At 43.6% G+C, this 21,287-nt stretch overlaps 1 protein-coding gene and 1 long non-coding RNA gene across 5 annotated transcripts in view; one reads left to right on the forward strand and one right to left on the reverse strand.

Moving 5' to 3' along the window:
* LOC108352076 (uncharacterized) overlaps positions 1-9,023 on the forward strand; it is an 86,361-nt gene extending 77,338 nt beyond the window's left edge. For both annotated transcript variants that reach the window (XR_005490142.2, XR_005490141.2), the window contains exon 5: positions 4,828-9,023. This is a non-coding gene — a long non-coding RNA (uncharacterized LOC108352076). The remainder of the gene's footprint in view (positions 1-4,827) is intronic.
* Adra1b (adrenoceptor alpha 1B) overlaps positions 1-21,082 on the reverse strand; it is a 118,371-nt gene extending 97,289 nt beyond the window's left edge. For all 3 annotated transcript variants that reach the window (XM_039085165.2, XM_063268387.1, XM_063268388.1), the window contains exon 1: positions 20,929-21,082. The gene's annotated coding sequence lies outside the window, so the exon portion shown is untranslated. The remainder of the gene's footprint in view (positions 1-20,928) is intronic.
* Positions 21,083-21,287: the final 205 nt, after the last annotated feature.

Here is a 21,287-nt window from a genome sequence, read left to right on the forward strand (position 1 = left end):
GGAAGGGGCAGCTTGTCTCCCTTAGGACTCTATTCGGAACAAAGAAACATTTCGTAGAAAATAGGAACCCAAGCACAAATACCTTTTTGTGCCTCACTGACCAGTGTGTCATGTGCTTATTCTAACCTATCATTGGCAAAAGACGTTTGAGCACTAGTGCTCACCCTGCAATTAGAAGCCGCCATCGCTTTGCCAGAGGTTTGTGAGGAGGGAGGTTGGAGGCCTAAACAAAACAGATGAGCTTTTGGGAAATTGATTAGGATATGGCTGCTGGCTAGACACATGATAGAAATCTCTACAATCAATAAATGAAACCAATAAATCAAAGTGAACGCTTGTAAGGTGTCTTTGAAAACAGTATTCTATACTCGTAAGGACTTTGTTGTTGCTGTGTCTTTGAAAAGAGTATTTTAAAGACTACCTCGTTGTTTCCTTTGCTGTTGTTCTAACTTGGACACTGGAGTGACGGGACATGCCTACATGGAGGCAAACAGAATGGTGGGATTGACATTGGCTTCATCTATCTCACTGCTTCATGAATCATTTCCTTCGTGCTGTCACAGTTTTCTGCCCAGTGGGCACTTACAGTTATTTGCTAAGTTGGGGGAAAATGGGCTTTTAATTTAACTTGTACCACACTTAATAGATTATGTGGGTGAGAATAGATTTCTTAAAATTGAGTCTTCCTATACAACCTCAAGAATGGGCTTACATGTAATCCAGCAAGAGTGTTGTGCAACTCTAGTCCTAGCTACTGAGGAGACTAACATGGGAGGATGACAAGGGTGAAGTCAACCTGGCAGCCACACTGAGCCATCTCTCCATCTCAATAACAGAAAAGGCTTCTGTTAAAAGCAAGTATCAGAGAAACATCTGCTACAGGTGGTGGCCATCTTGACAAATGCATCAAATATCCTCTCTGAAGAGTTTTTGTCCTCCATTTCTCAAACAGCTATCATTTATTCTTTCTAGGGTTCTATTCTACCCATCTATTCTCACAACTCATATAGAAGACTTCCAGGAAATAGAAGTGACATGCTTTTGGCAAGTACTCTGTTGTTAGTGTATCTAGTATCCCACATCGTATATCACGTTTTTGTTGTATTTTTATTCACATTTTACTTTGCAAATGGAAGAGACTTTTATGCATTCGTAGCATAGTTAACGTCCACAGATACCTTTATGGCATCTCAGAGGATAACAAGGTTTTCTAGCTGAGTCTCCCTGTGCACCAGTTTTGCTATCCTTTGTGAGATGGTTTCTTCCTATTCTTAACAAGAATCTCAGAGTTTTAGGTAGGCCCCATGATCATCTTACACACTGGCGTTGTCTAGATGAGATCCACTGGTTGCTGTTTTTGCTGATGTTACTGACCTCTGCCTGGGGTGGAATATGAGACTCTGGTTTACCTTTTCTCCAGCTCCCAACTTCAGACTTTAATTGCATTGCAATTTCGAGTATATAGAAATTACTATATTTTTACTATAATTTTATTGGTATCACCAATGGTTTTTTTCAGTTGGCATAAAACTCATTACATCAAAGAGATTTCAGTTGATTTCACATAATACATATTTTCTCTTGTTTCTGTTTAAATGAAGTGAAGCCAAGATAAAGTCCTGTTGATTTTAAATATTAGTTGTCTATTTCTAGACTGTAAACCATAGCGCTCACCAGGAAACATCTGTGTGCATTTCTCAACTTGTTTTAATAATTGTTAATAGTAGAAACAATTGCTTAGAGTTTTTAAAGGGTGCATGCATGCATGTCTCTTTACACGCCTGTATGTGGGTGTATGCATGTCTGTATGTGGCTATGTGCATGTCAGGTGCCTGAGAGGTCAGAAGAGGAAGTCAGATCCCCTGCAGCTGGGGTTATAGGTGAGCCATCATTACTTAAGCCCTAGCTATTTAAAGATTATAAAATAATCCTCATCTTTGAAAGTCTGTGTGATTTCCTAGGGCCAGCAAGATGGCTCAATGGAAAAAGATGGTTGCCATACAACCCTAGCAACCCTAGTTAGGTCCCAATCTAGAACCCAAGTTAAAGGTGGAAGCGAAGAAGCAAAGACTTCATACATTTTAAAAAATCATAAATTTGTGGTACAACCCATGTCTCATTGAATTATTATTGCATTTAAGCTAGATTCTGAGGTGTGAGCTGTGCGAGCATGTTTATCTTACATGCAGTGGAGTTCCTTTCATAATAGGTTAAATTAATGTATCTCAGTTAATCTCTTACATTAACATTTTCAAGTTTAGACTGGTCTTGGTTCTAATCAGATACAGTGACAGTGCATGAAGCAGAAGATACAACTTGTCAGTTTGTATCAGAAGTCAGGAAACTTTGTCTGTAAGGGGTACCTGCATTCCTTCAAGAAATGTCCAAATGTTTAGAACTGGAAATCACCAAGTGTTTCCAAATGCAGCACATCTTCATGAACTCCTTACACATGCATTAGGATGACAATTTTTCTGTTCATTTTTTACATGATTTTAGAACCATATAGATAATCTCATCTGCTTTTTATCCAGGCTGACTTGCTCTCTGTGTTCCCCTCTCCCATTTCTGTTCCCTTCCTTCCCTTTCCTCTCCTCTTATTTCTGTTTATACATGTCCCTCGTTTTCTGAACTATACATTAGTTGCAGATAGGATATTCACATTGGCCAATATCTGCGCGTACTTTTCACAGGCTTGTGGATGCCCTTTTAAGTCTGGTTTAAAATGTAAGAACATCGCATATATCATCACTAGTTTAAAATATATACCGTACCCACTGCAGACACTTACAGTTCACTAATCGTTTTAGTCTGAGTTCATCCATTCTTCCCTTTCATGGGCTCAAACAGCATTTGCAGAAGACATTTCTCTTTCATACTGGTTAGTCAGAATCAATTCTTCAGCCTGTCCCTGATGACATTGGTATTCTTGAGAGGTAACACCTTTCAGGTTTTGAGATTCCTCTATTTCTGCTTCTTTTCCTTTGTGAAAGCTTTGAGGACATGATTGTGTGGTAGAAATGCTTTAGGTTAACTGTGCCTTTTCTTCAATAAAATTACTTGTATTATTATTATTATTATTATTATTAATTATAATTATAATATTTTTTGACACAAGCTCTTACAGTCTATTCCAAACTGGTATACCACTGCTATGTAGCCCAGGCTGGCCTCAAACTCAAAGCATTCTGCCTTTCTCAGCCTCCCTAGTGCTAGAATACATGCATCTGGGATTACATTGTTGACTACTATTTTATTACTACTGTTATTATAATCAATTTATGCATTAGGCTGTGTTTTAGTTTCATTTTCCATTGATTTGATAAAATACTCTGAGAAATAGCTTAATGAGAACAAGTTCTTTTGGATCATCCTTTCAGGTGATAGTCCCATCACAGCAGGGACAAGCACAACAGCAGGGGATTGATGGGAATGATCACATGGCATTCATAATCAAGAATGGGATGGTGAACAAGGGCTCAACTTGCTTTCTTTTACGAAATCCAAGATCTTGCCTAGGGAATGGCACCACCCACAATGCAATTCTCTCCCACCTCTGTTAGTGCAATAATTATAATCTTTCTTAAATATGCTTATAGGGCTCATCACCCTGATGATTCCAGATTTTATCAAATTGATAGTTCACACTAACCATCACAGATGGCTTGCTTTTCAGTCTCTTTTCACTTTCAAAAGTCCGTGATTCGGATCTTACTCAGAGTTCTCAGTGTGGGCCGGGCTAATTTTGGTCCCTGCCTCTTCTCATGAGAAAAGACTCGAAATGTACCATTTTTGCTTCCAAGTTTCTTATCCCCTTAGAAATACCTTAGGTGGAATAGTCAAGTACTCAAGAAACAGCCAAAGGGAATTAATTTTAAGATTTCAACATCTGTCACTCACACCAGTGTCTTGTGTAACCGATTTGATGATACCATTGGGTATGTGACAAACTATCTTTTCCCACCTTAGCTTGCAAATCTGCCCTCCACCCGAGATGACAAGCCTAGACCCAAATAGTTCTGGTTGCAGGAGTATGTATTTGAACATTTGTAGCTCGCTGAACTAGTTCCTTTGTGTTCTATGGACACAGATTGTATAGTTAACACATTCTTCTTCTTTTTTAAAATTACTTTTTATATTTTCTAAGAAGGATCAATGTAGATGGCTTGATGAAAAACCATTTCCCATTTTTGCATAAAAACTCCTAAACAGAATTGGATGCCATTTGAATGTTGGATAAATACTCCTCAGTTGCATGGGACAACCTATTAGTTTTTGCTACCCCACCCTGAGATATAACTTAGATCCACACTGATAATTGAATTGATTTTTTTCCTTTTTAATTTATTGTTGGCTTTCAGCCACAGGGAAAGCTGTTTGGTGAGCAGATGGCTGAGACCACTTCTGTCTGTGGCAGTCAGTTTGGTCAACTGCAAAGAACCCCATCGTCTGCTGTTCAACTGGCCTGAGGCACCCAGAAAGGGATGCTTGGCTTTCAGGGTAGATGTGATGGTATTGCCTCATAGTTTAGATAACATTTTCCCTCACGGGGTCAGGTCAGACCCTGCACTCTGATGTCATAAACTTCCAGGCAAGTGGCAGAAATTCGGCACCATGGGATTACTTGCAAGAATCAGCCAGAAGTCTCCAGAATCTGGTGGAGTGAATTGAGTAAGATGCTTAGTAACCTCTTTTTGGAAACAAATTCCACTTGCTTCATCAAAGAATTGTGAACTTTTAAAATAAGGAGTGACTTTGGAGGTTTATGGATTTGAATGATTTTACAGCCAAGTCCACTGAATGTGCCTAATTCTCGTCCTGCTGCAGGAACTCCGAGACAGAGGTTCTGTTTATATGAAGTCCCCATGGACCTTTTAGGAGCACTGGTAAAGGAATATATTGGAAATGGCTGTTGGCTCTAGCTAAAATCCTTCAACCACAATGGAGGTAAGGATTACCTAGACTGTGTCCAATTCTTGGATGACACATCAGAGATATGAATTTTATAGGCTACACTTTCTGCATCTTTCCTTCAATTCCAACCCCCAAAGATATCCCTCCAAAGCTCTCAGGAAAAGAACTCGTGGTAAGAAATTGCACGTGTGAGTCAAATATAAGAATCCTAATATCAGCTGGCAAGACCCCCATAACACAAAGAAACTCTGCTTGGGGAACTCATAGGAGTTGGGTCTTATGATGCTGAAGTGGAGGTCTGAGAAGGCACAGGTGGGACTGGAAGTGAAGCCTCTGATTGACAGCTTTGGTAGTCATGGCATCCAAGACTTGGCTCAAGAGCAACAGTAAACAAGGTGGTCCACAGAACCTAAATCGAACAGCAGCCAATCCAACAGAGAATATGCATCTATTACGAAGTAGCTGTGCGAACGAGTTCAACTAGTCTGTCTCCCTCCCTCCCTGACTTTGAATCTCTGCAATGTTAACCTGATGTCATCATTCCTTCCTGCTATGGGGCTTGGAGAGTTCCTTGACACTTCCTCTTAGTCAGTGTTCATTGGTATTTCCTTCTTTCCTCTTGTTAGGATTGAAATCTGCTCATGGCAACACAATTATCCTATTATCCCGCTTACCAGTTAGCTAGTAACTGCAAGAAAAACAGATTCTCAAGGAGCAAGCTTGACAGTTTAGGGAGACAGAGACTTACAGCCTCCAATTCCTCACTGTCCAGCAGCTTGGACACTGCCAAGTACAGCTGTGTGCTCAGGCTACTGAACCACGGAAACATCAGAAGTAAATGCCCGGAACCTCGCCGCAGGTGGAAGGCACAGATGGTTAGCTGTCACGACACTTGTCCTTGTCAAGAATCACTGTTCTCTTTCTTGTCTCAATATGACCTGTGCTAGCCTAAAAGGAGCTTTGGGAGCTGGCACAGCTGGGAAGCAATGCCACCCAGAGCCTAGCTGGCTGTGTGACTATGCTTACCTTCCTTCATTTTTCCCCTGTCAGTTTCCTTGCCTATAAAATAGCAAAACCACACGTGGCAACCAAAGATGTAGGACTAGCAATAGGACAGCCAGAAGGATGCTCCAGGGTGGAAACTTGCATCCCTGCTGATTCCTGTCTCCTTCACTTTTGGTCCTGGTGGTACTTCTGTGAGATTCCAAAGGTCGGAGGAAGCGTTTGATGTTTTGGTGACAGCATGACTAGTAATGTCTAAGGTATCATGAAGTTTATAATGCTATTAATTTCTTTGATGAAACAGTCACGTATTCATTGTCCCTTACATAATGTACCCCACTCCCCATCCATGAGTGCACCCACACAGTTTATAAATCCAGGAAAGAAGGATGTGGGCGGGCTTTATATTCACTGCTTGTTTCTTGGGATCCTTAGGATTATTGACAAAATGCTAAAGGGCTATAAACAAGTCCAGAAGATTGTGGTCCTAGAAGTGGGGAACCTAGGGCATCTCTAGGCTACCTACGGCCATCAGTAAAGTTTTTCAGGGCTATGTGACCCCTGAATCTAAATCTGAGACACTTAAGAGGTTTGGACAGTTTCTAATCCCCCATGGTTTATGTCTGGATGTGCTAAAGGAAAATGTTTCTCTGAGATCCAGTCATAATAATAAGCTCTCCAGAACCATTTACAATACTGGGATTTAAAAAATACACAAGACCCAGAAATGAGGTGCCATTTCTGAATCTCTGTACTCAAGAGGCTCAGACAGGAGGATCCTGAAGTAGAGACCAACCTGGATGATGCAGTGAGACTGTCTTAAAAGAAACTTCTGTAAGGTGGGACAGTGGACTGTCCCGGACATCCAGGCACCCACCTGAGACAGTAGGTGTCTCCCTGTTCCTTAATAGATTCCTGGCCTGGGACACATGAGCACACTCCCCATGTAGGCCATGAATATCAGAACAGAGCTCTCCATGCTAATGAGGTATCTAGATGTCCTGAGGGTTTAACCAATAAGCTTCCTTTTTCAGACATTCCTTCTTGCAAAAGGTATTTAATCTCTGGTCCACTCTGAGGAGGTGGTATGCTCCCATTTTCTCCAATGAACAATCAATAAACAGTTTGGAATCAAGGACTGTCTCTTCCATGACCAAGGATCTGCCATGGGGAGCATGGAACAGGCCTTTGCTTACAGAGCTGCAGCCTAAGTCTCCTGCAGAAGCCCGCTCTGTGCTCCCAGACAACTGCTGCTAAGCTAAGGACAATCATAAATGGGCCAAGCTGGAGTCCCCATCCCCCCAGCCCTGGTCTTCATCCTTTTCCAGTGTCATAGGCTCATGGGCCCCCAACCCTTTGCTCTTGACTCCTCTGTGTGGTTTTTCAGTCATGACTGAATGCCTGGGAGCTTGGGAACCCCAGCTTCAACCTTCTACATCCTAGGCTCCGGTTTCCCACCTCCTGAGCGGGGTATTCGCTCAAGCCCAGCACTCAACAGTGGCAGCTCATGGTAAATGTACTCTAGTGTTTCGCGTCTGCCCAGTACCCCAACAGTGTGGCAAAACATGGACCCAAATTGTAAGAAGTATTTTTCATCCATACATACCCTCTGAAAACCTCCCTTCTCCTGTAACACAGCCAGCCTTGCTAATGAGATACAGTCATGTTTTTTTCTAGGTCATTTCTTCCCACCTCACTGGTCTAGGGGTACACCTGGGCCACGTCTGGCCAAAGAAGGAGTTTCTCCTGCCTAAGACACAGAGCTTCTGTTTGTTAGATCTGGGTGACTATGCAGCTGTGTGGGGATATGGCTTTTGGACAGCTGCCATGTTGGACAATGAGCAGCATGCTGAGAGACAGACACAGAGTCAGGGAGTGCAGGGATAGAGTCAGGAATGGGAAAGAGGGAGGGGGAGTGGCAAAGGAGAGGGAGGCAGCTTCTCCTACTGATCTCATTCTCATACTGATCTGCAAGCCTGTGGAATCTTCCCACATAGAGCTTTCTTTTGAGCTCGATGCTTCCTTCCACCCAACCTGAACCTTTTCCTGAACCATCCAGGAGAGACTTCTCTTCTTCTGGCCTCGAGCCAGTCCTTAATTAAGACAAAAGACTTCATGCAGTAAGTCATGGCGCCAGCTTCCCCCCTCCACCCCTGAAAGGGCTTGCTCTTCCCTTCATCCTCCCAACTGGCATTTATCTAACCTAAACTGGACAGCAGTGTGGAGCAGTGTCCCAGTCCAAGGGATACAGTGATGAGCAAATATATTTGGAGATTTGAAATTTTTTCACGTGTGAAATGGTTGAGAGCCTGGTTCAGGGAGGAAGTGGCACAGTGGCTGTCACTGGCTATTTGAAAAGCAGTGATAAGGGGAAGGAATTAGAGTTGGTGTCTCTCTTGCCAGAGGACATTAGAAAGCTTATGGGTAGAGATGTAAAGGGGGCAGATTGGGAATCAGCACTTCCAGGAGTTCAGCAATGAGTAAAGATGGAGGGGTGGTGCAGTTTGGGTATGTTTAACTGTTCCCTACTGATTCCTGGATGGAAAGCTTGTGTCTTTCTAGTTTTGGAGATATGGTACCTTTAAGAGGTGGAGCTTGGAGGAAAGTCTTCAACTCAAGAGGGAGAACACTCTTTACGAGGACACTCATAGCCTATGGTAAAGTTTCAGGAGAATGAGTCACAAAAACCAGCAGTGGTCCCTCCTAGTCTCCCTTTTCTCGATTCTGCATGAGTGACCTCCATTATTGCCCTCCACCATGTCCATGTACCACTAGCTAGAGCTGAGCCACCGAAGGTGACATGCTCTCTAAAGCTGTGAGCGAAATCAACTGCTATGCTTCGCAACTAGCCTGCCTCAAGCACTCATTCCATCCCAGTGGTGGAAGGCCTGCCTTGAGCTTTGCACTTTTTTCTACCCTGGAACAGAATGATGGGTGTTCACAGGTCCGAGGGGTAGAGAAAGCATTTGTTGAACATTGAGATGAAAGGGTCACTTGGACTCTACCCCAAATTCCTGCTTGGAGAGCTCACTGCAAACCCTTATAGCTTGAGGGATTTTAGGAAGGTTGTTTAGTTTCTCTGGGATGGGTTTGCCATCTTTGGACAATGGGACAAGACACAGGTTATAGTTGTGCAGGGCTCAGTGAGAGCCTGGCTGGAAGAAGGTCCCAGGAATCAAGGCCTTCCTTGTTCTATTTCAGAAGAGGCTCTGCTTTCCATGATGCATTGCTTCCTCGAGCTCTGCTGCCCCACTCAGGGATTTTATTTGTTTTAAGCAACGGCAGTCCATGGAGACACAAGAGAACACGTCCTGTTCACCTTGCTTAGCATAGGGCAGTTCTGCAGAGAAGGTTCTGTGACGTCACAGGGAGTCCTAGCTAATGGTTGTCATTCTGGATCTGTGTGAGAGACGCTCCTTTAAAATTAAACAACCTGTCACAGGAGACGCAGATGTGCACACAGACACACGCATGAGTTCCCATGGCCTGTACCTAAGTGGATGCTCATGGGATGCAGGGACAATGGTCACATGTGGCTCTGACCTCCACACCTGACTCACTTTCCCCTCAGAATCAGGGGAATGAATGAAGAACTGGCTTGTGGGATGAGTCATAGAGGCAACCAGAATGAAGGGCAGGATTCAGTCTCTCTGGGGATCTTTATTTATAGCCCTGGCTGTTCAAGAGGGAGTCGGAAATCATTCCCAAGGAGTCCTACCAATGAAGAGTGATTGGATAACCGAAAGATGTCATTCCCACTGCTGTGCTCTCTTGCAGGCAGGCGCCTGTTGCTCTAGGAGCTGGAACCTGGAGAATTGCTGTGTCACTCCAGGGTGGTGAAGCCAAGCGTAGAAACTGAGCTGACTGTCTTCCAGCTGCTCCTTTATCAGCTGTTGAGCCCCTGTCCCCAGGGTCCAGGCAATCTCTATGCTAATCTGAGCAAATCTTTCCCAAACTCAAACAATAGAATTTTTTCTAGGTTGACAGAGGCCACTGATCAGGAAGGATGCCATTTTGATTCAAAATGACACAGTTTAATCCTACATCCAGATGCCCTACCTCTGTCCTGCTTCTGAAAGAAACAGAACACGTGACATGGGAAATATGCACCCAGGGACCTGTCCTGCTTTCCTGAGGAGGTGATGCCTTTTTGCTGGGTTTTGTGTGTGTGTGTGTGTGTGTGTGTGTGTGTGTGTGTGTGTGTGTGTGTGTATGTGTATGTGTGGTGTGTTGGGGGTAGGTATGCATATATGTGTATACGTGTAGGCAGAGGCCAGAGAACAACCACATCTGTTACTTGTTCCTGCCAATGACTTTATTTTTTGAGACAGGGTTTCTCATTGGTCCAGAACTTGCCAAGTAGGCTGGGCTAGCTGTTCAGTGGGTGCTTGTCTCAGGGCTGGATTCATAAATGTGTGCTACCGTCCTAGCTTTTCTTTTATTTGGATTCTGGGGATGGAACTCTAATTTTATGCTTTTAAGGCAAGCTCTTTGCTGGATGAGCTGTCTCCCCCATCCTCTGTCAGATGTTGAATAATTCTAGAAGATCAGGAGTGGGCTGTTGAGCATTGAGCATTTTGGGCAGGCCCTGGGCCTCACACATTATGACTCATAATTGCTTAGGACTCTTCCTGATACAGGCGGTACTCAAGAGGTTAGCTCAGGGAGGGACACACATGTCATCTTGTCAACTTCTTAGTTACAAAGGCCTCATAGCTCCAGCTCTTAGGTAGGGTATATAGTACAGAGAAAACAATATTCTCTCAGGACACAGCCCAAGGTTCTACTCTTGCCTATTCCACCATAAGACCTTTGACAGATCATCCAATCCCTGCAGCCTCATTTTGTTCATCTATAAAATGGAGAGTCATGGATACCTATTGATTTCTGAGGATCATGGCAAAAATTAAAGATGATGCCAGCACGGGTAGCTCACTATAACACATGCTGCCTAAGAGGAGTGAGATGCCACTGTCATCCAGTAACACTTTGGTTCATTGATTGCTGTGACAGTTATTGTTCATTGTCTACTTTACAAGATGTAGAATTGCCTAGGAGACAAACTTCTGGGCATGTTTATGAGGGAGTTTCTTGACTGGGCTAATTGAGTTGAGAGGACCAACTCTAATTGTTGGTCCTGGACTGAAGCTAAAAGAGGAGAGAGAGAGAGAGAGAGAGAGAGAGAGAGAGAGAGAGAGAGAGAGAGAGAGAGAGAGAGAGAGGGAGAACTGAGTACCGTTTCTTTACTATGGCTGCAATGTGATTAAGTGCTTTATGCTCCCACTGCCATGCCTTCCCCACCATGACGGACTATACACCCAACTATGTATGTTATCTTAGTGATGAGAAAAGACTGCTCAGGATGTGCATGCTCTTCCCTTTTCATTGCTGTTAGTTGGTTCATGTGTACCATGAACTGTGTTCTGAGCAAGGACAGAAAACTCTTGGACTGGCCACAAGCTGCTCAGTGCAAGCTTCAAGCTGTGACCCTGGACCATGACTTTGGCTGCAAGCCATGAACATGGCTTAGGCAACACTCTGCTACTTACTCTGGACTGTTGATCCCAATGGGTCACTCTGAGCCTGTTAGCCTTGACCTAGAGATCACCCTGGCATTCGGACTTGCCTGGAAGTTTCCTCCTTTAATTTTAGGACCTAATGAAACCATAGGATCCTGGCCATAGCATCTGAAGATACCTAAATTCACTCATCTGTGGTATAGGACACTCAACTGACTCCTTGTGTCTTAAGGTTGTTCCCAAGGAAGAATAGAGATGAAGAGGGCCAGGAAGGTAAGCTCTAGGGAGAAGGGAGAATCAGGAGGGGGAGAATAATCACCTTCCCAAAAGCAAATCAATATTTTTTTCTCAAAAGAATATAAGAATATATAGAGATGTATATATGAATATATGAATATATATATATCCAGGATCTCATGTAGCATAGGCTGGCCTCAGACTTGCTAAACAGCTGAGGCTATGTAGTTGAGCATGATCTATCTTCTGATCCTCAGTTTCCACCTTCTGAGTGCTGGGACTATAGTCATGTATCGCTATGTCCAATTTATGTGGTTCTGGAGACCATACCCAGGGCTTTGTACATGGAAAAAGTAGTTTCCCTATGGAGTCACATGCTCAGCCAGAGACTAATCACTTTAATGACATAATGCCCATTATTTGCCTTCAGGGTTTCAAAAACCCTTTATTTGGGCTCTTCCTAGACTGAGAAGAATACAGTAATTCTAGCTCAGATTTTGTGCTAGGCAGATCTGAACTTACAACACGGCTTGGCTCCTGGCTACTTTGGGCAGCCTTGGGTGAGCTGTCTCACCTTTGGGTCCCTGCTTACAAAGTGGAGTTAGTATGGGACCTGCATTATAGAGTTAAGGAGAGTCTTAAACAGGTTCATGAATCTAAGCGTCTAGTAAAGAATTACGATTGGATTCCATTTTTGGCCCTTGTGGCTGCGTGCTTGTCAAGAGGATTTGATGAGATGAAGGATTTGAATCCTGGAAGCTAGAGACCATGGTGCTGACACAGAGCATGGAAACAATCATTTTTTTTCTTTCAGTTTTTGGAATTTGATGGATGTGCTGTTGGCTTGGGTGCATAGCAGCCAGAGAGTCTGGAGGGCTCCCTAAGGACAGCCTCCTGGGACAACATTCCAGTTTGGTGCAGTGTGAAGGAAGGGGTTCAGAATGAGTCCTTCTGCTGCCCAGGGCCTTGCATAGCCAACAGCTTTGCTGGGTTCTTCCGTCTTATAAGGGTGACTTGATAAGGAGATGTGTGACACGTAGTGTCAGATGTGATATCTTTATATGACAACTGTTTCCTAGGATGCAAAGCTCTGGGTTGCCTGAGGGTGAGTGAGCTGAGGTACGATATAGGGCCAGGCATCGAATCCCAGTGAATGATTCAGCCCCCCTGTTCTAAGACATCTACTGTATTTTCGGAAAAGCATTTTAAGCAGACAAACTGACCTTCAGACCAAAGCACAGTCTCAGGCTTACTCCAAAGGTCTTCCACCTCTTAGGGGAAGAAAACATGGAAAATTCTAGAACAGGTACAGAATGGGGAGCTGCTTTCTACTGGCTGGTAAATATCTGAAACAAGCATCAGATCCCAAGGATGAAAGGAAGGGTGGGCAAATTCATTAAAAAAAATAAAAGAGGTTATACCATATAGAAAGTCATGTAGAAAAGACAAAGAGGCCTTAACTCTATCCCACCATGTCTCTCAACTTCTGCAGATTTCCCCAGGATCCCAATTGTTATAGAACATTAAGACACCCTACGGCTCTGCCTTCCCCAAATGGTAGGTATCATAAGCATCTGCCACCTTCCACATTCCACCAGATTGTATATACAGCCATGTGCTAAGATGGACCTCTCTGTTAGATCCAAGGGACGGACTCTGTGTGTTTTCATTCACACACGGCAATCTTGTTCTTATTCACTAGTGATTGACTTAGGGATAGCCAGACAGTCCACTTCTGGCCAATGGGACCTGAGTCACAGTCTTTTATAATGTTCTGGAAAATTTCTGCTTCCAGAGAAGACAAAGGAATGGCTAGAAATACGCTGATCCTTTTTGTTGTACATCGTCATATAAGGACATAGGGTTTGAGGCTATGGCAGCTGCTCTGCCAGCCAAGGTTAAAGCAAAAAGCATAGAGAAGTAGATTCAGAGCTTTGGTGTTCTCAAACCCCGTTCTCACCCTGTGGTCATCAATACGTTGACTTTTGTTAAATAAAGCAACAGGATTCCATAATCACACCTGTCCCAAAGCAGCTGAACTGACACATGGAGAAAGCTTTCCTTATTTGGTCCTCTCTCTTTCCTTCTTTTCTGTCTTAATTCAAAAGACTCAAACGCACATATCTGTAGGGTCAGGACAATATATATTGTATAAGTGTATACAAGGGGTTAGTTGGAGACTGGGAGTCTCTTGTCAAAGAGTGCCTACAGCTGGTGGGGTCGATTCTGACTCTGGAATGGTACGCCACTGAAACCAGATGCTTTTAGATTTTAGAAGAAACCAGAAGCTAGATATTTTGTGTGGTGTCTCCCAGTTTTGAGGTGCATGTTTAAATTATCATGGAAGAGGTACTATGGGCACCAAATCTACACGTCCATGCACTGTTAGCTTAAAGATCACAGTTGTACTTGGCTTTATCTGCCTAATTCCAGACCCATTGCCATAGACTTCTTCCATGTAAACTATGTCTCCACAAAATAAAGTAATAGGACAAACAATAGTGGGTTGAAACCATGAGTCACAACAAGCCTTGTGTCTGTGCAAATTGCTGAGTAACACAATGGGTTGGAGGGAATGTATCTCTATTCCAACATTGCTGCGACCAAGTGACTGACAAGCAACTTGAGGAAGGAAGGGATTCTTTTGACTCACAGTTCAAGGTTAGAGCCTACCATGGAAGGAAGGCATGGAAACAGGAGCTTGCTTGATGTCTCTGGTCACTTTGCATCCATAATCAGGAGATAGAAAGAAATGGATGCTGGCATGCAGCTCTCTTTCTCCTCCATATTCAGTCTGAGATCCCAGCTTATGGCACGGTACCACCCACATTCAATAGAGGTTGTCTTAGTTAGGGTTTTACTGCTGTGAAGAGACACCACGACCAAGGCAACTCTTAACAGGACAACATTTAATTGAAGCTGGCTTATAGGTTTGGAGGTTCAGTCCATTATCATCCAGGCGGGAGGATGACAACATCCAGACAGGCATGGTGCAGGAGATGCTGAGAGGTCTACCTCTTCATCTGAAGGTCACTAGGAGGAGACTGGTTCCCATGTGGTTAGGAGGAGGGTCTCATTACCCACTCCTACAGTGACACACTTCCTCCAACAAGATCGTACCTACTCCAACAATGCCACACCTCCTAATAGTGCCTCTTCCTGGGCCAAGCATATTCAAACCACCACAAAGGTCTTCCCACCCTAGTCAAACCTCTCTGGAAAAACCCTCATACCAATACCCAGAGCTATGTTTCCATGAGCCTAAACCCAGTCAAATTGTCAATGAAGATTAACTACAGCAGCTATGAAGCTAGGGCATTGAGTGCAATTTCTAGGACTTTTCTATTTTTTACAGCTTTATCAGTGCCAAGAAGACACATAGTATTTTTTTTTTACTAGAAAAAGGAAAACATTCCCAGAGAATGTAAAGACACTGCAGTAAGAGGCCTGTGTTGAAGGGCCATTGTGTCAATAGTACTTTGGTGGGAAAGTTCAACCAGGTCTCTCTAAGGAAGGCCTGGGTAGCTAGAGACATGATATCCCCTTACCCAAATGAAATGTCCTATGACCCAGGAACCTGGTTCCCAAGAGGGGCTAAGCAGGTTGTCTAATTTAACCCTGTCAGTTATAATACTGGAGACCATCAGGTTTGCCTCTGGGTCACCAGATGAAGTCTTCAGAGTCCCTTGATGACACTGTGCATCAGAGAACAGCTAATAGGAACTTCATGGAGAGCACCATGGACAGCACAGTGATGGTTCTCAATGACAAGAGGGAATGAGTCACTAACAGCTCCAGGAATTTGGAAGGAATGCCAACGAATCTCTGAATAATGGGTGCAGTTCTGACACCAAAGAAGGCAAAGGGCAGGTACTAGTTGTCATGGAGGAAGAGTGGGGGTGGGGGGGGACACAGCTCCCCTATATGGTTACAGAGTTTGAGCAGCTTGTGGCCATATGATGCAATCATGGTGAGCTGGAATAGTGAAGAAAATGAAGATTTTTTTTCCATTGGGAAGGAATATTATGTGCAGGAGCTGGAGGTGAATCCTTCTTGAGGGGCAGGAGAATAGTTTTGACAGCTTCTAGAAACTCTGTCAGGCTCTGGGCTTTTAATCATGGCTATAGGAGGTGACAGGTACCAGTGGATATGAGCACTTCTGAAAGCACCCTGGAACTATCAGATGGAGCATTATATAGAGGTTCAGGGACAACTTGGCTATGTCTAAAGGACAAGTCAAAGTTGCTAAGGAGCCCAAGAATACATCTGTATCGGTCACGTGTCACTGTGGCAAGGTGACTGAAAGAAAAGACATGTAAGAGGTAAGATTTATTCTGACTCAGTTTCAGGGGTTTCAATCCACAGTCATTTGTTGCTTCTGGGACTGTGCATTGTGAGGCTGAACATTGTGTTAAGGGGCATGTGGTAGAGCATACTGGCCTCCTTGGTGGTGTACAAAAGGGACGGGAGGATGGAGAGAGGAGAGGAACAGAGAGGAAGATGAGGAGAGGGGAGGGAAACAAAATAGACCTTTAGAAATCCAAGTACTCGACAACCCACTTACTCCCACTAGACATCACCCATTCAGGTATGACCTCATTAATGATGTGTACCAAGTTCTTGTGCTATAATCAAGACTCATCATCACCATCTGAGGGCCAAATGTCCATTTTACACTGAGACTACAGTGTTTTCAAAGTTAGTGGAGTCATGCCACCAGCATAGCAAGTTGTTCAGAAGACAAGTTTTCTCTCTCCATAAAACCACAAGTGCTAAGGTCAAAAGCCAACAGCTCTATGTACTTCTTGGTGCTTTGTTCTCCAGAGAGGGCAGCAGGAAACAATCATCAAGAACATAAGCCTTACCATCTGCTGGTATCGTCATTCATCAGTGTAAATCAACTTTAACATCAGTGTAAAGATAAAAGCTGGTGAAACTATGTCCACCATGGTCACCACCATAGTGGGCAACACTTGTAACCGTATGTGGATGCAGGGGTTTATGCTAAGATGGGAACAGTGAAATTACCAAAGCTTGCTATGAGCAGGGTTTGGTATTAGGAATGGAGATCTGGAGGAACAAGAGCATGCAAAAGAGGACAGAGGAAGATGTTGAGACAACATCCTCACTAGAATTGTCTCCCAGTGGGCCTCTGTGGCAAAATCTTTAGCAGTTACAGACCAAGGCTAGTGTTGAATAGTCCCATTCTGGCCCTGTCTGCAGCTGACATGACTAAGTTTAAATGTCATAAGTGTTTGCTGTCAGCAATTTTAGCTGTGTGCTCCTTTCTGAAGAGAGTTATGAGTGGTGAACCACTACATCCTGTACAGAGTCCATATCCTGAATTCACAGTAGGCCTTTTTGCTAATTATTTGTGAAACTGTCACTTAGCACCTTGGGCTAATTCTTGACTACAGCTGTTGGACAAAGTCAGTGAAATCCATCGTGAGATGGTTGAGAGAATGTGACAAGATTGCAGATCTCAGATGCAAACAAACTACGCTTCAATCCTTATCAATATTCAACTGTGATGGTTAATCCTGCTTGTCAGCTTGACATACTCTAGATCCATATAGTGTAAAAGCCTCTGGACATGCCCATGAGAGACCACCTTGACTTGGTTGATTGAGGTAAGAAGAGCCACCCTAGGGCAGCCCCACTTCCTTGGCTTGGGTCCTGAACTTTATGGAAAGGAGAAAGGCTAAATAGCAGTTCCTTGATGAGGTCTTCTTATTCCTCCCAATCTAGAGGAACCCGCCCCTCCATCTCTGTCATGTGTTGTCATGGAATCTTTTCCCTTCACAGTGTGTGTGTGTGTGTGTGTGTGTGTGTGTGTGTGTGTGTGTGTGCGCACGCGTGCACATGCCACTTTTCAATACCCTTTATGCCCTTTTGCCCTTTGACTGACTATAACCCTGGAAAGGTGATATTCATTCCTATGTCCTTGATTCTGGTGATCCAATGTTCAGCTCAGATACATTGTTGTTATCTATTTTAGTGGTCACAGATCACATGATACTGCTGTGAGAACACTGGATTGTGTATCCTGGTCCCAAAATGCTTTTCATAGATCACCTCTCTACAGCTCCACAACAACACAATGAAGCTAAAACTTCTGTTCCTCCCTTTTATAAATAAGAGAGTCGAGTGTATCACTAAGCGACAGCACATGCCTAGAATATATGATGCTCTGGTTTCACCCCCAGCACCGCTCCCAACCCCTCAAAACATATTTTACAGATAAAGAAATCAAGATGCATTGACGATACTGCACTTCAGATTTTATAGCTAGGAAGTTTTGAAAAGAAGTTGGTATTTAAACTCAGGCATAAAGGCTCCTGAGTCAAAAAGTATTCATTGAATGACCCCATGCAATTCATGGTAGAATGGAAATAGATCCCTGGATGGTTCCTTACATGAGAGATAAGAATATCTGCTGTCTAAAGAGAAGTGCTGAGGAATTTGGGGAACTTAGAAAAAAGGAATACTTACACATAACTCCTGGAGCAGAATAAAAATATCCTCTATAGCATTCTAGGTTAGATTTTTTTGCCATAGATCCATCCATCCATCCATCCATCCATCCATCCATCCATCCATCTATTGCATGTGTACATGCATGTTTGGGTACATGTATGTGCACACAGATGCTAAAGATCAGCCTCCATTGCTTTTTCCTCAGGAACCATCTACCTGGTTTCTTTTTGAAACAGGGTCTTTCATTGACCTAGAGATTGCCAATTTGGCTAAGCTGCCTGGTCAGAGCGCCTCAGGGAGCCACATTTTCTGCCTTCTCAGCTCTGGGTTGGCAAACACGTGCCACTACTGTGTCTGTGGTTTTTTATGTGGATTCTAGATACCAATCAAGCTTGCTCACATCCAGTATAGTGAGCGACAAACACTGTGCTGACTTAGCTATCCTCACAGGCCCTGCTTTTCATTTTGCCAAAGAAATGTTGCAGATAATAAGCAGTGATCTTCATCTTTGATCTCAGTATTGAACCAGGAGACAGGAGGAAACTTTCTAGTTTTAGTAGTTGATCAGAAAAGACTTTCTGAAGAGATTCACTTTGGTGCAGGAACAAGCCCTTGGCAAGTCCATCCTGAGATTCAGGTCTAACTGTGTCTGAACAGAGAGGAAATTCTGTTCATCAGTGCAGAAGGCACAAGGGTAATTCGAGGGGAGGATTGTAGAGCCACAAAGAGTGAACTAATCAGCTGGGCTATGTTATGCTCTGTGTAATCACCCCCCAGACTGCCATTGGACAGTCATCAGTGAATTCGAAAACTTCAGCATAGATTTTCACATCTCACACAGCCCCGGCTGCCCTTGAGCTTGCTATGTAGCCAAGAGTGCCCTTGAATTCCTGGTCCTTCATCCTCCATATTTCAAGTACTGAGGATACAGGTCTGTATCCATCATTCTTAGTTGATGTGCTGCTGGGAATTGAACCCAGAGCCTTGTGCATCCAACCAACCAATTGAGCCACACCCACCACCCCACAAATAGAAAATGGAGAAAGGACTGTTTCTTGGACCTGTGGTGAAATGAGATTAACAAGGTAGATAATAGGAGCCACCACCCTAAGAAAAGCCAAAGATCTTGAGGACCATTTGAGACTTTGCTGCATCCCAGAGCCCAGGGTTCAAAGCACCATCATTGAAATTGTGAGTTTTTCAGTGAGGTGAATGTCTATTATTGGTAACATTTCTAAGAGGATGTTGTAACGATTCTGAGCAGAAGTGAAGAAAGAGTAAGAAGACATTTCTTGAGGGCCAACCCTCTGCAAGGCATCCCTGGGTCAGACAGGGGGAACTTCCTTTTTAACGATTTATTTATTTATTGTTTTATATGTTCATTGGTGTTTTCTGTGCATGTGTGTTTGTGTAAAGGTGTCAGATACCCTGGAACTGGAGTGACAGACAGTTGTGAGCTATCATGTGGGCGCTGGGAAAAGAAGCTGGCTCCTGTGGAAGCACAGGTAGTGTTACTAAGCGCTGAGCTGCCTCTCCAGCTATGACAGGGAGAACTTTAAAGCTGACCTGTAGGACTGCTCCTCTCATGGACTCTGCTTGGAAACCCCTCTCTCTTCTACCACCTGCTCACCAGTTCCTGCAGGAATCAACCCAGCCGATTCCTCCCACAGTAGAACTTCAGTGAAGGAGATTTCCTTTCCTTACTTTTCCTGGTCAAAACTTCCCAATTTTAAAAGCCGTAGGGTGTCTTTAAAAGTAATCTGAACTCAGACTTGTGAAGAAACCTTCTTTTCTGGAACTTTCTTGCTGTTGGACTTAGGACAAAGCCCTTATAATTTAAGAGTAGCTCTCATTTTGGTTTATATCTCTGAAATGGTTTTTATGTGCCTGTCACTGTATACATGACCAGACACAAGGATAAGTAGAGTTATTATCTATGGGTTGCTTTATCAGCCTAGCATGGTGCTTGGAAGTCTATAGTTTTTGAGTGAACACAAAACTCTGTTTGCTGTTCCTGGGAAGCTTAGCTGTGTCATGGCTTTAGAAAAAGATAATTTGCCTGCTTATAAGAAACCTCATCACACCTAGCTACCACCTTAGAAATAATTTAGATAAATCAATTTTAATAAGGGCCTCCTATTTGAGAATTCACTTCGTGGCTTGCCCCAGTTGGGGCTATGTGGATTTTCCTGTGTGGGACTTAGGAGGAAAGTATGTTTCATAAGGGGAGTTTAATTAACACACAGGAGTCAGAGGCAGCACAGACAAGCATATTGAAAATAAGGAATTTGGGGACCAAGAGGAAGCTTTCTCAGTTTATTTAAGCAGGAAACAAAAGCTGCCATCTTCAACTGTCCGTGAAATCATCCGTGAAATCACTAAGACCATGGTATCTTTCTAAGATTTCTGGGAAAGCACACTGCAGTGGTGAGGGGTATAGCTCTCTCTGGTGAGTCCAGCATGAGAAACCAGGCCACGAGATAGAGTCAGACAGCAACTGTGGGAATTAACGACCCATGTGGCGACAACCCATGTGTAAATACACTTCTCCTTTATGTCTCATGCAAAACCTCCCATTCCATCTGAAGCTTGCCTGCTGTACTCACTGACTTTTTTCTTCAGAGTTCACTTCTGGTTGTGCCACCGCATCCCACAAGGTTACATAACGAAGAGAGAAAAGCAAGCGATTGAGACGAATTTCATAAGAAAACAAACGAAAAACCCAGTTTCAAAAAGTAGGTTTGTCTTTGCCCCAACCAGCTGACAGCTTTGCACTCACCGAAGGTGTTCATTCCAAAGAGAATTCTGTTTCTGAGACAATCCTGAAGATTCCCTGTTGCCACGAAGCTAAGTCCAACCCAGGGTTAGGTCCGCAGAGATGTCCTATAATGTCTGCTATCCCCCCAATGTTCTTCTTTTCGCTCTAAGTGAACTTTGCTGTTAGGTTGCAGAAACACTCTCTTGGTTAATGATTGGACAAAAGCATCGATGGGAGGAAACACTACCCAACTGGTTGTTTCTTTAGTAGGTCCTAAGAAAATAGGACTTCGGTGATTCAAGAGTCAGGGCTGATCTATTCTATGCATGGTTTGATGGGTAAAGAAGTTGATGATAAGAGAGGTGAAATGACTTGCCCAA

This window comes from Rattus norvegicus, chromosome 10 (assembly GCF_036323735.1).
Source record: "Rattus norvegicus strain BN/NHsdMcwi chromosome 10, GRCr8, whole genome shotgun sequence".
NCBI classification, from domain to species: Eukaryota; Metazoa; Chordata; class Mammalia; order Rodentia; family Muridae; genus Rattus; species Rattus norvegicus.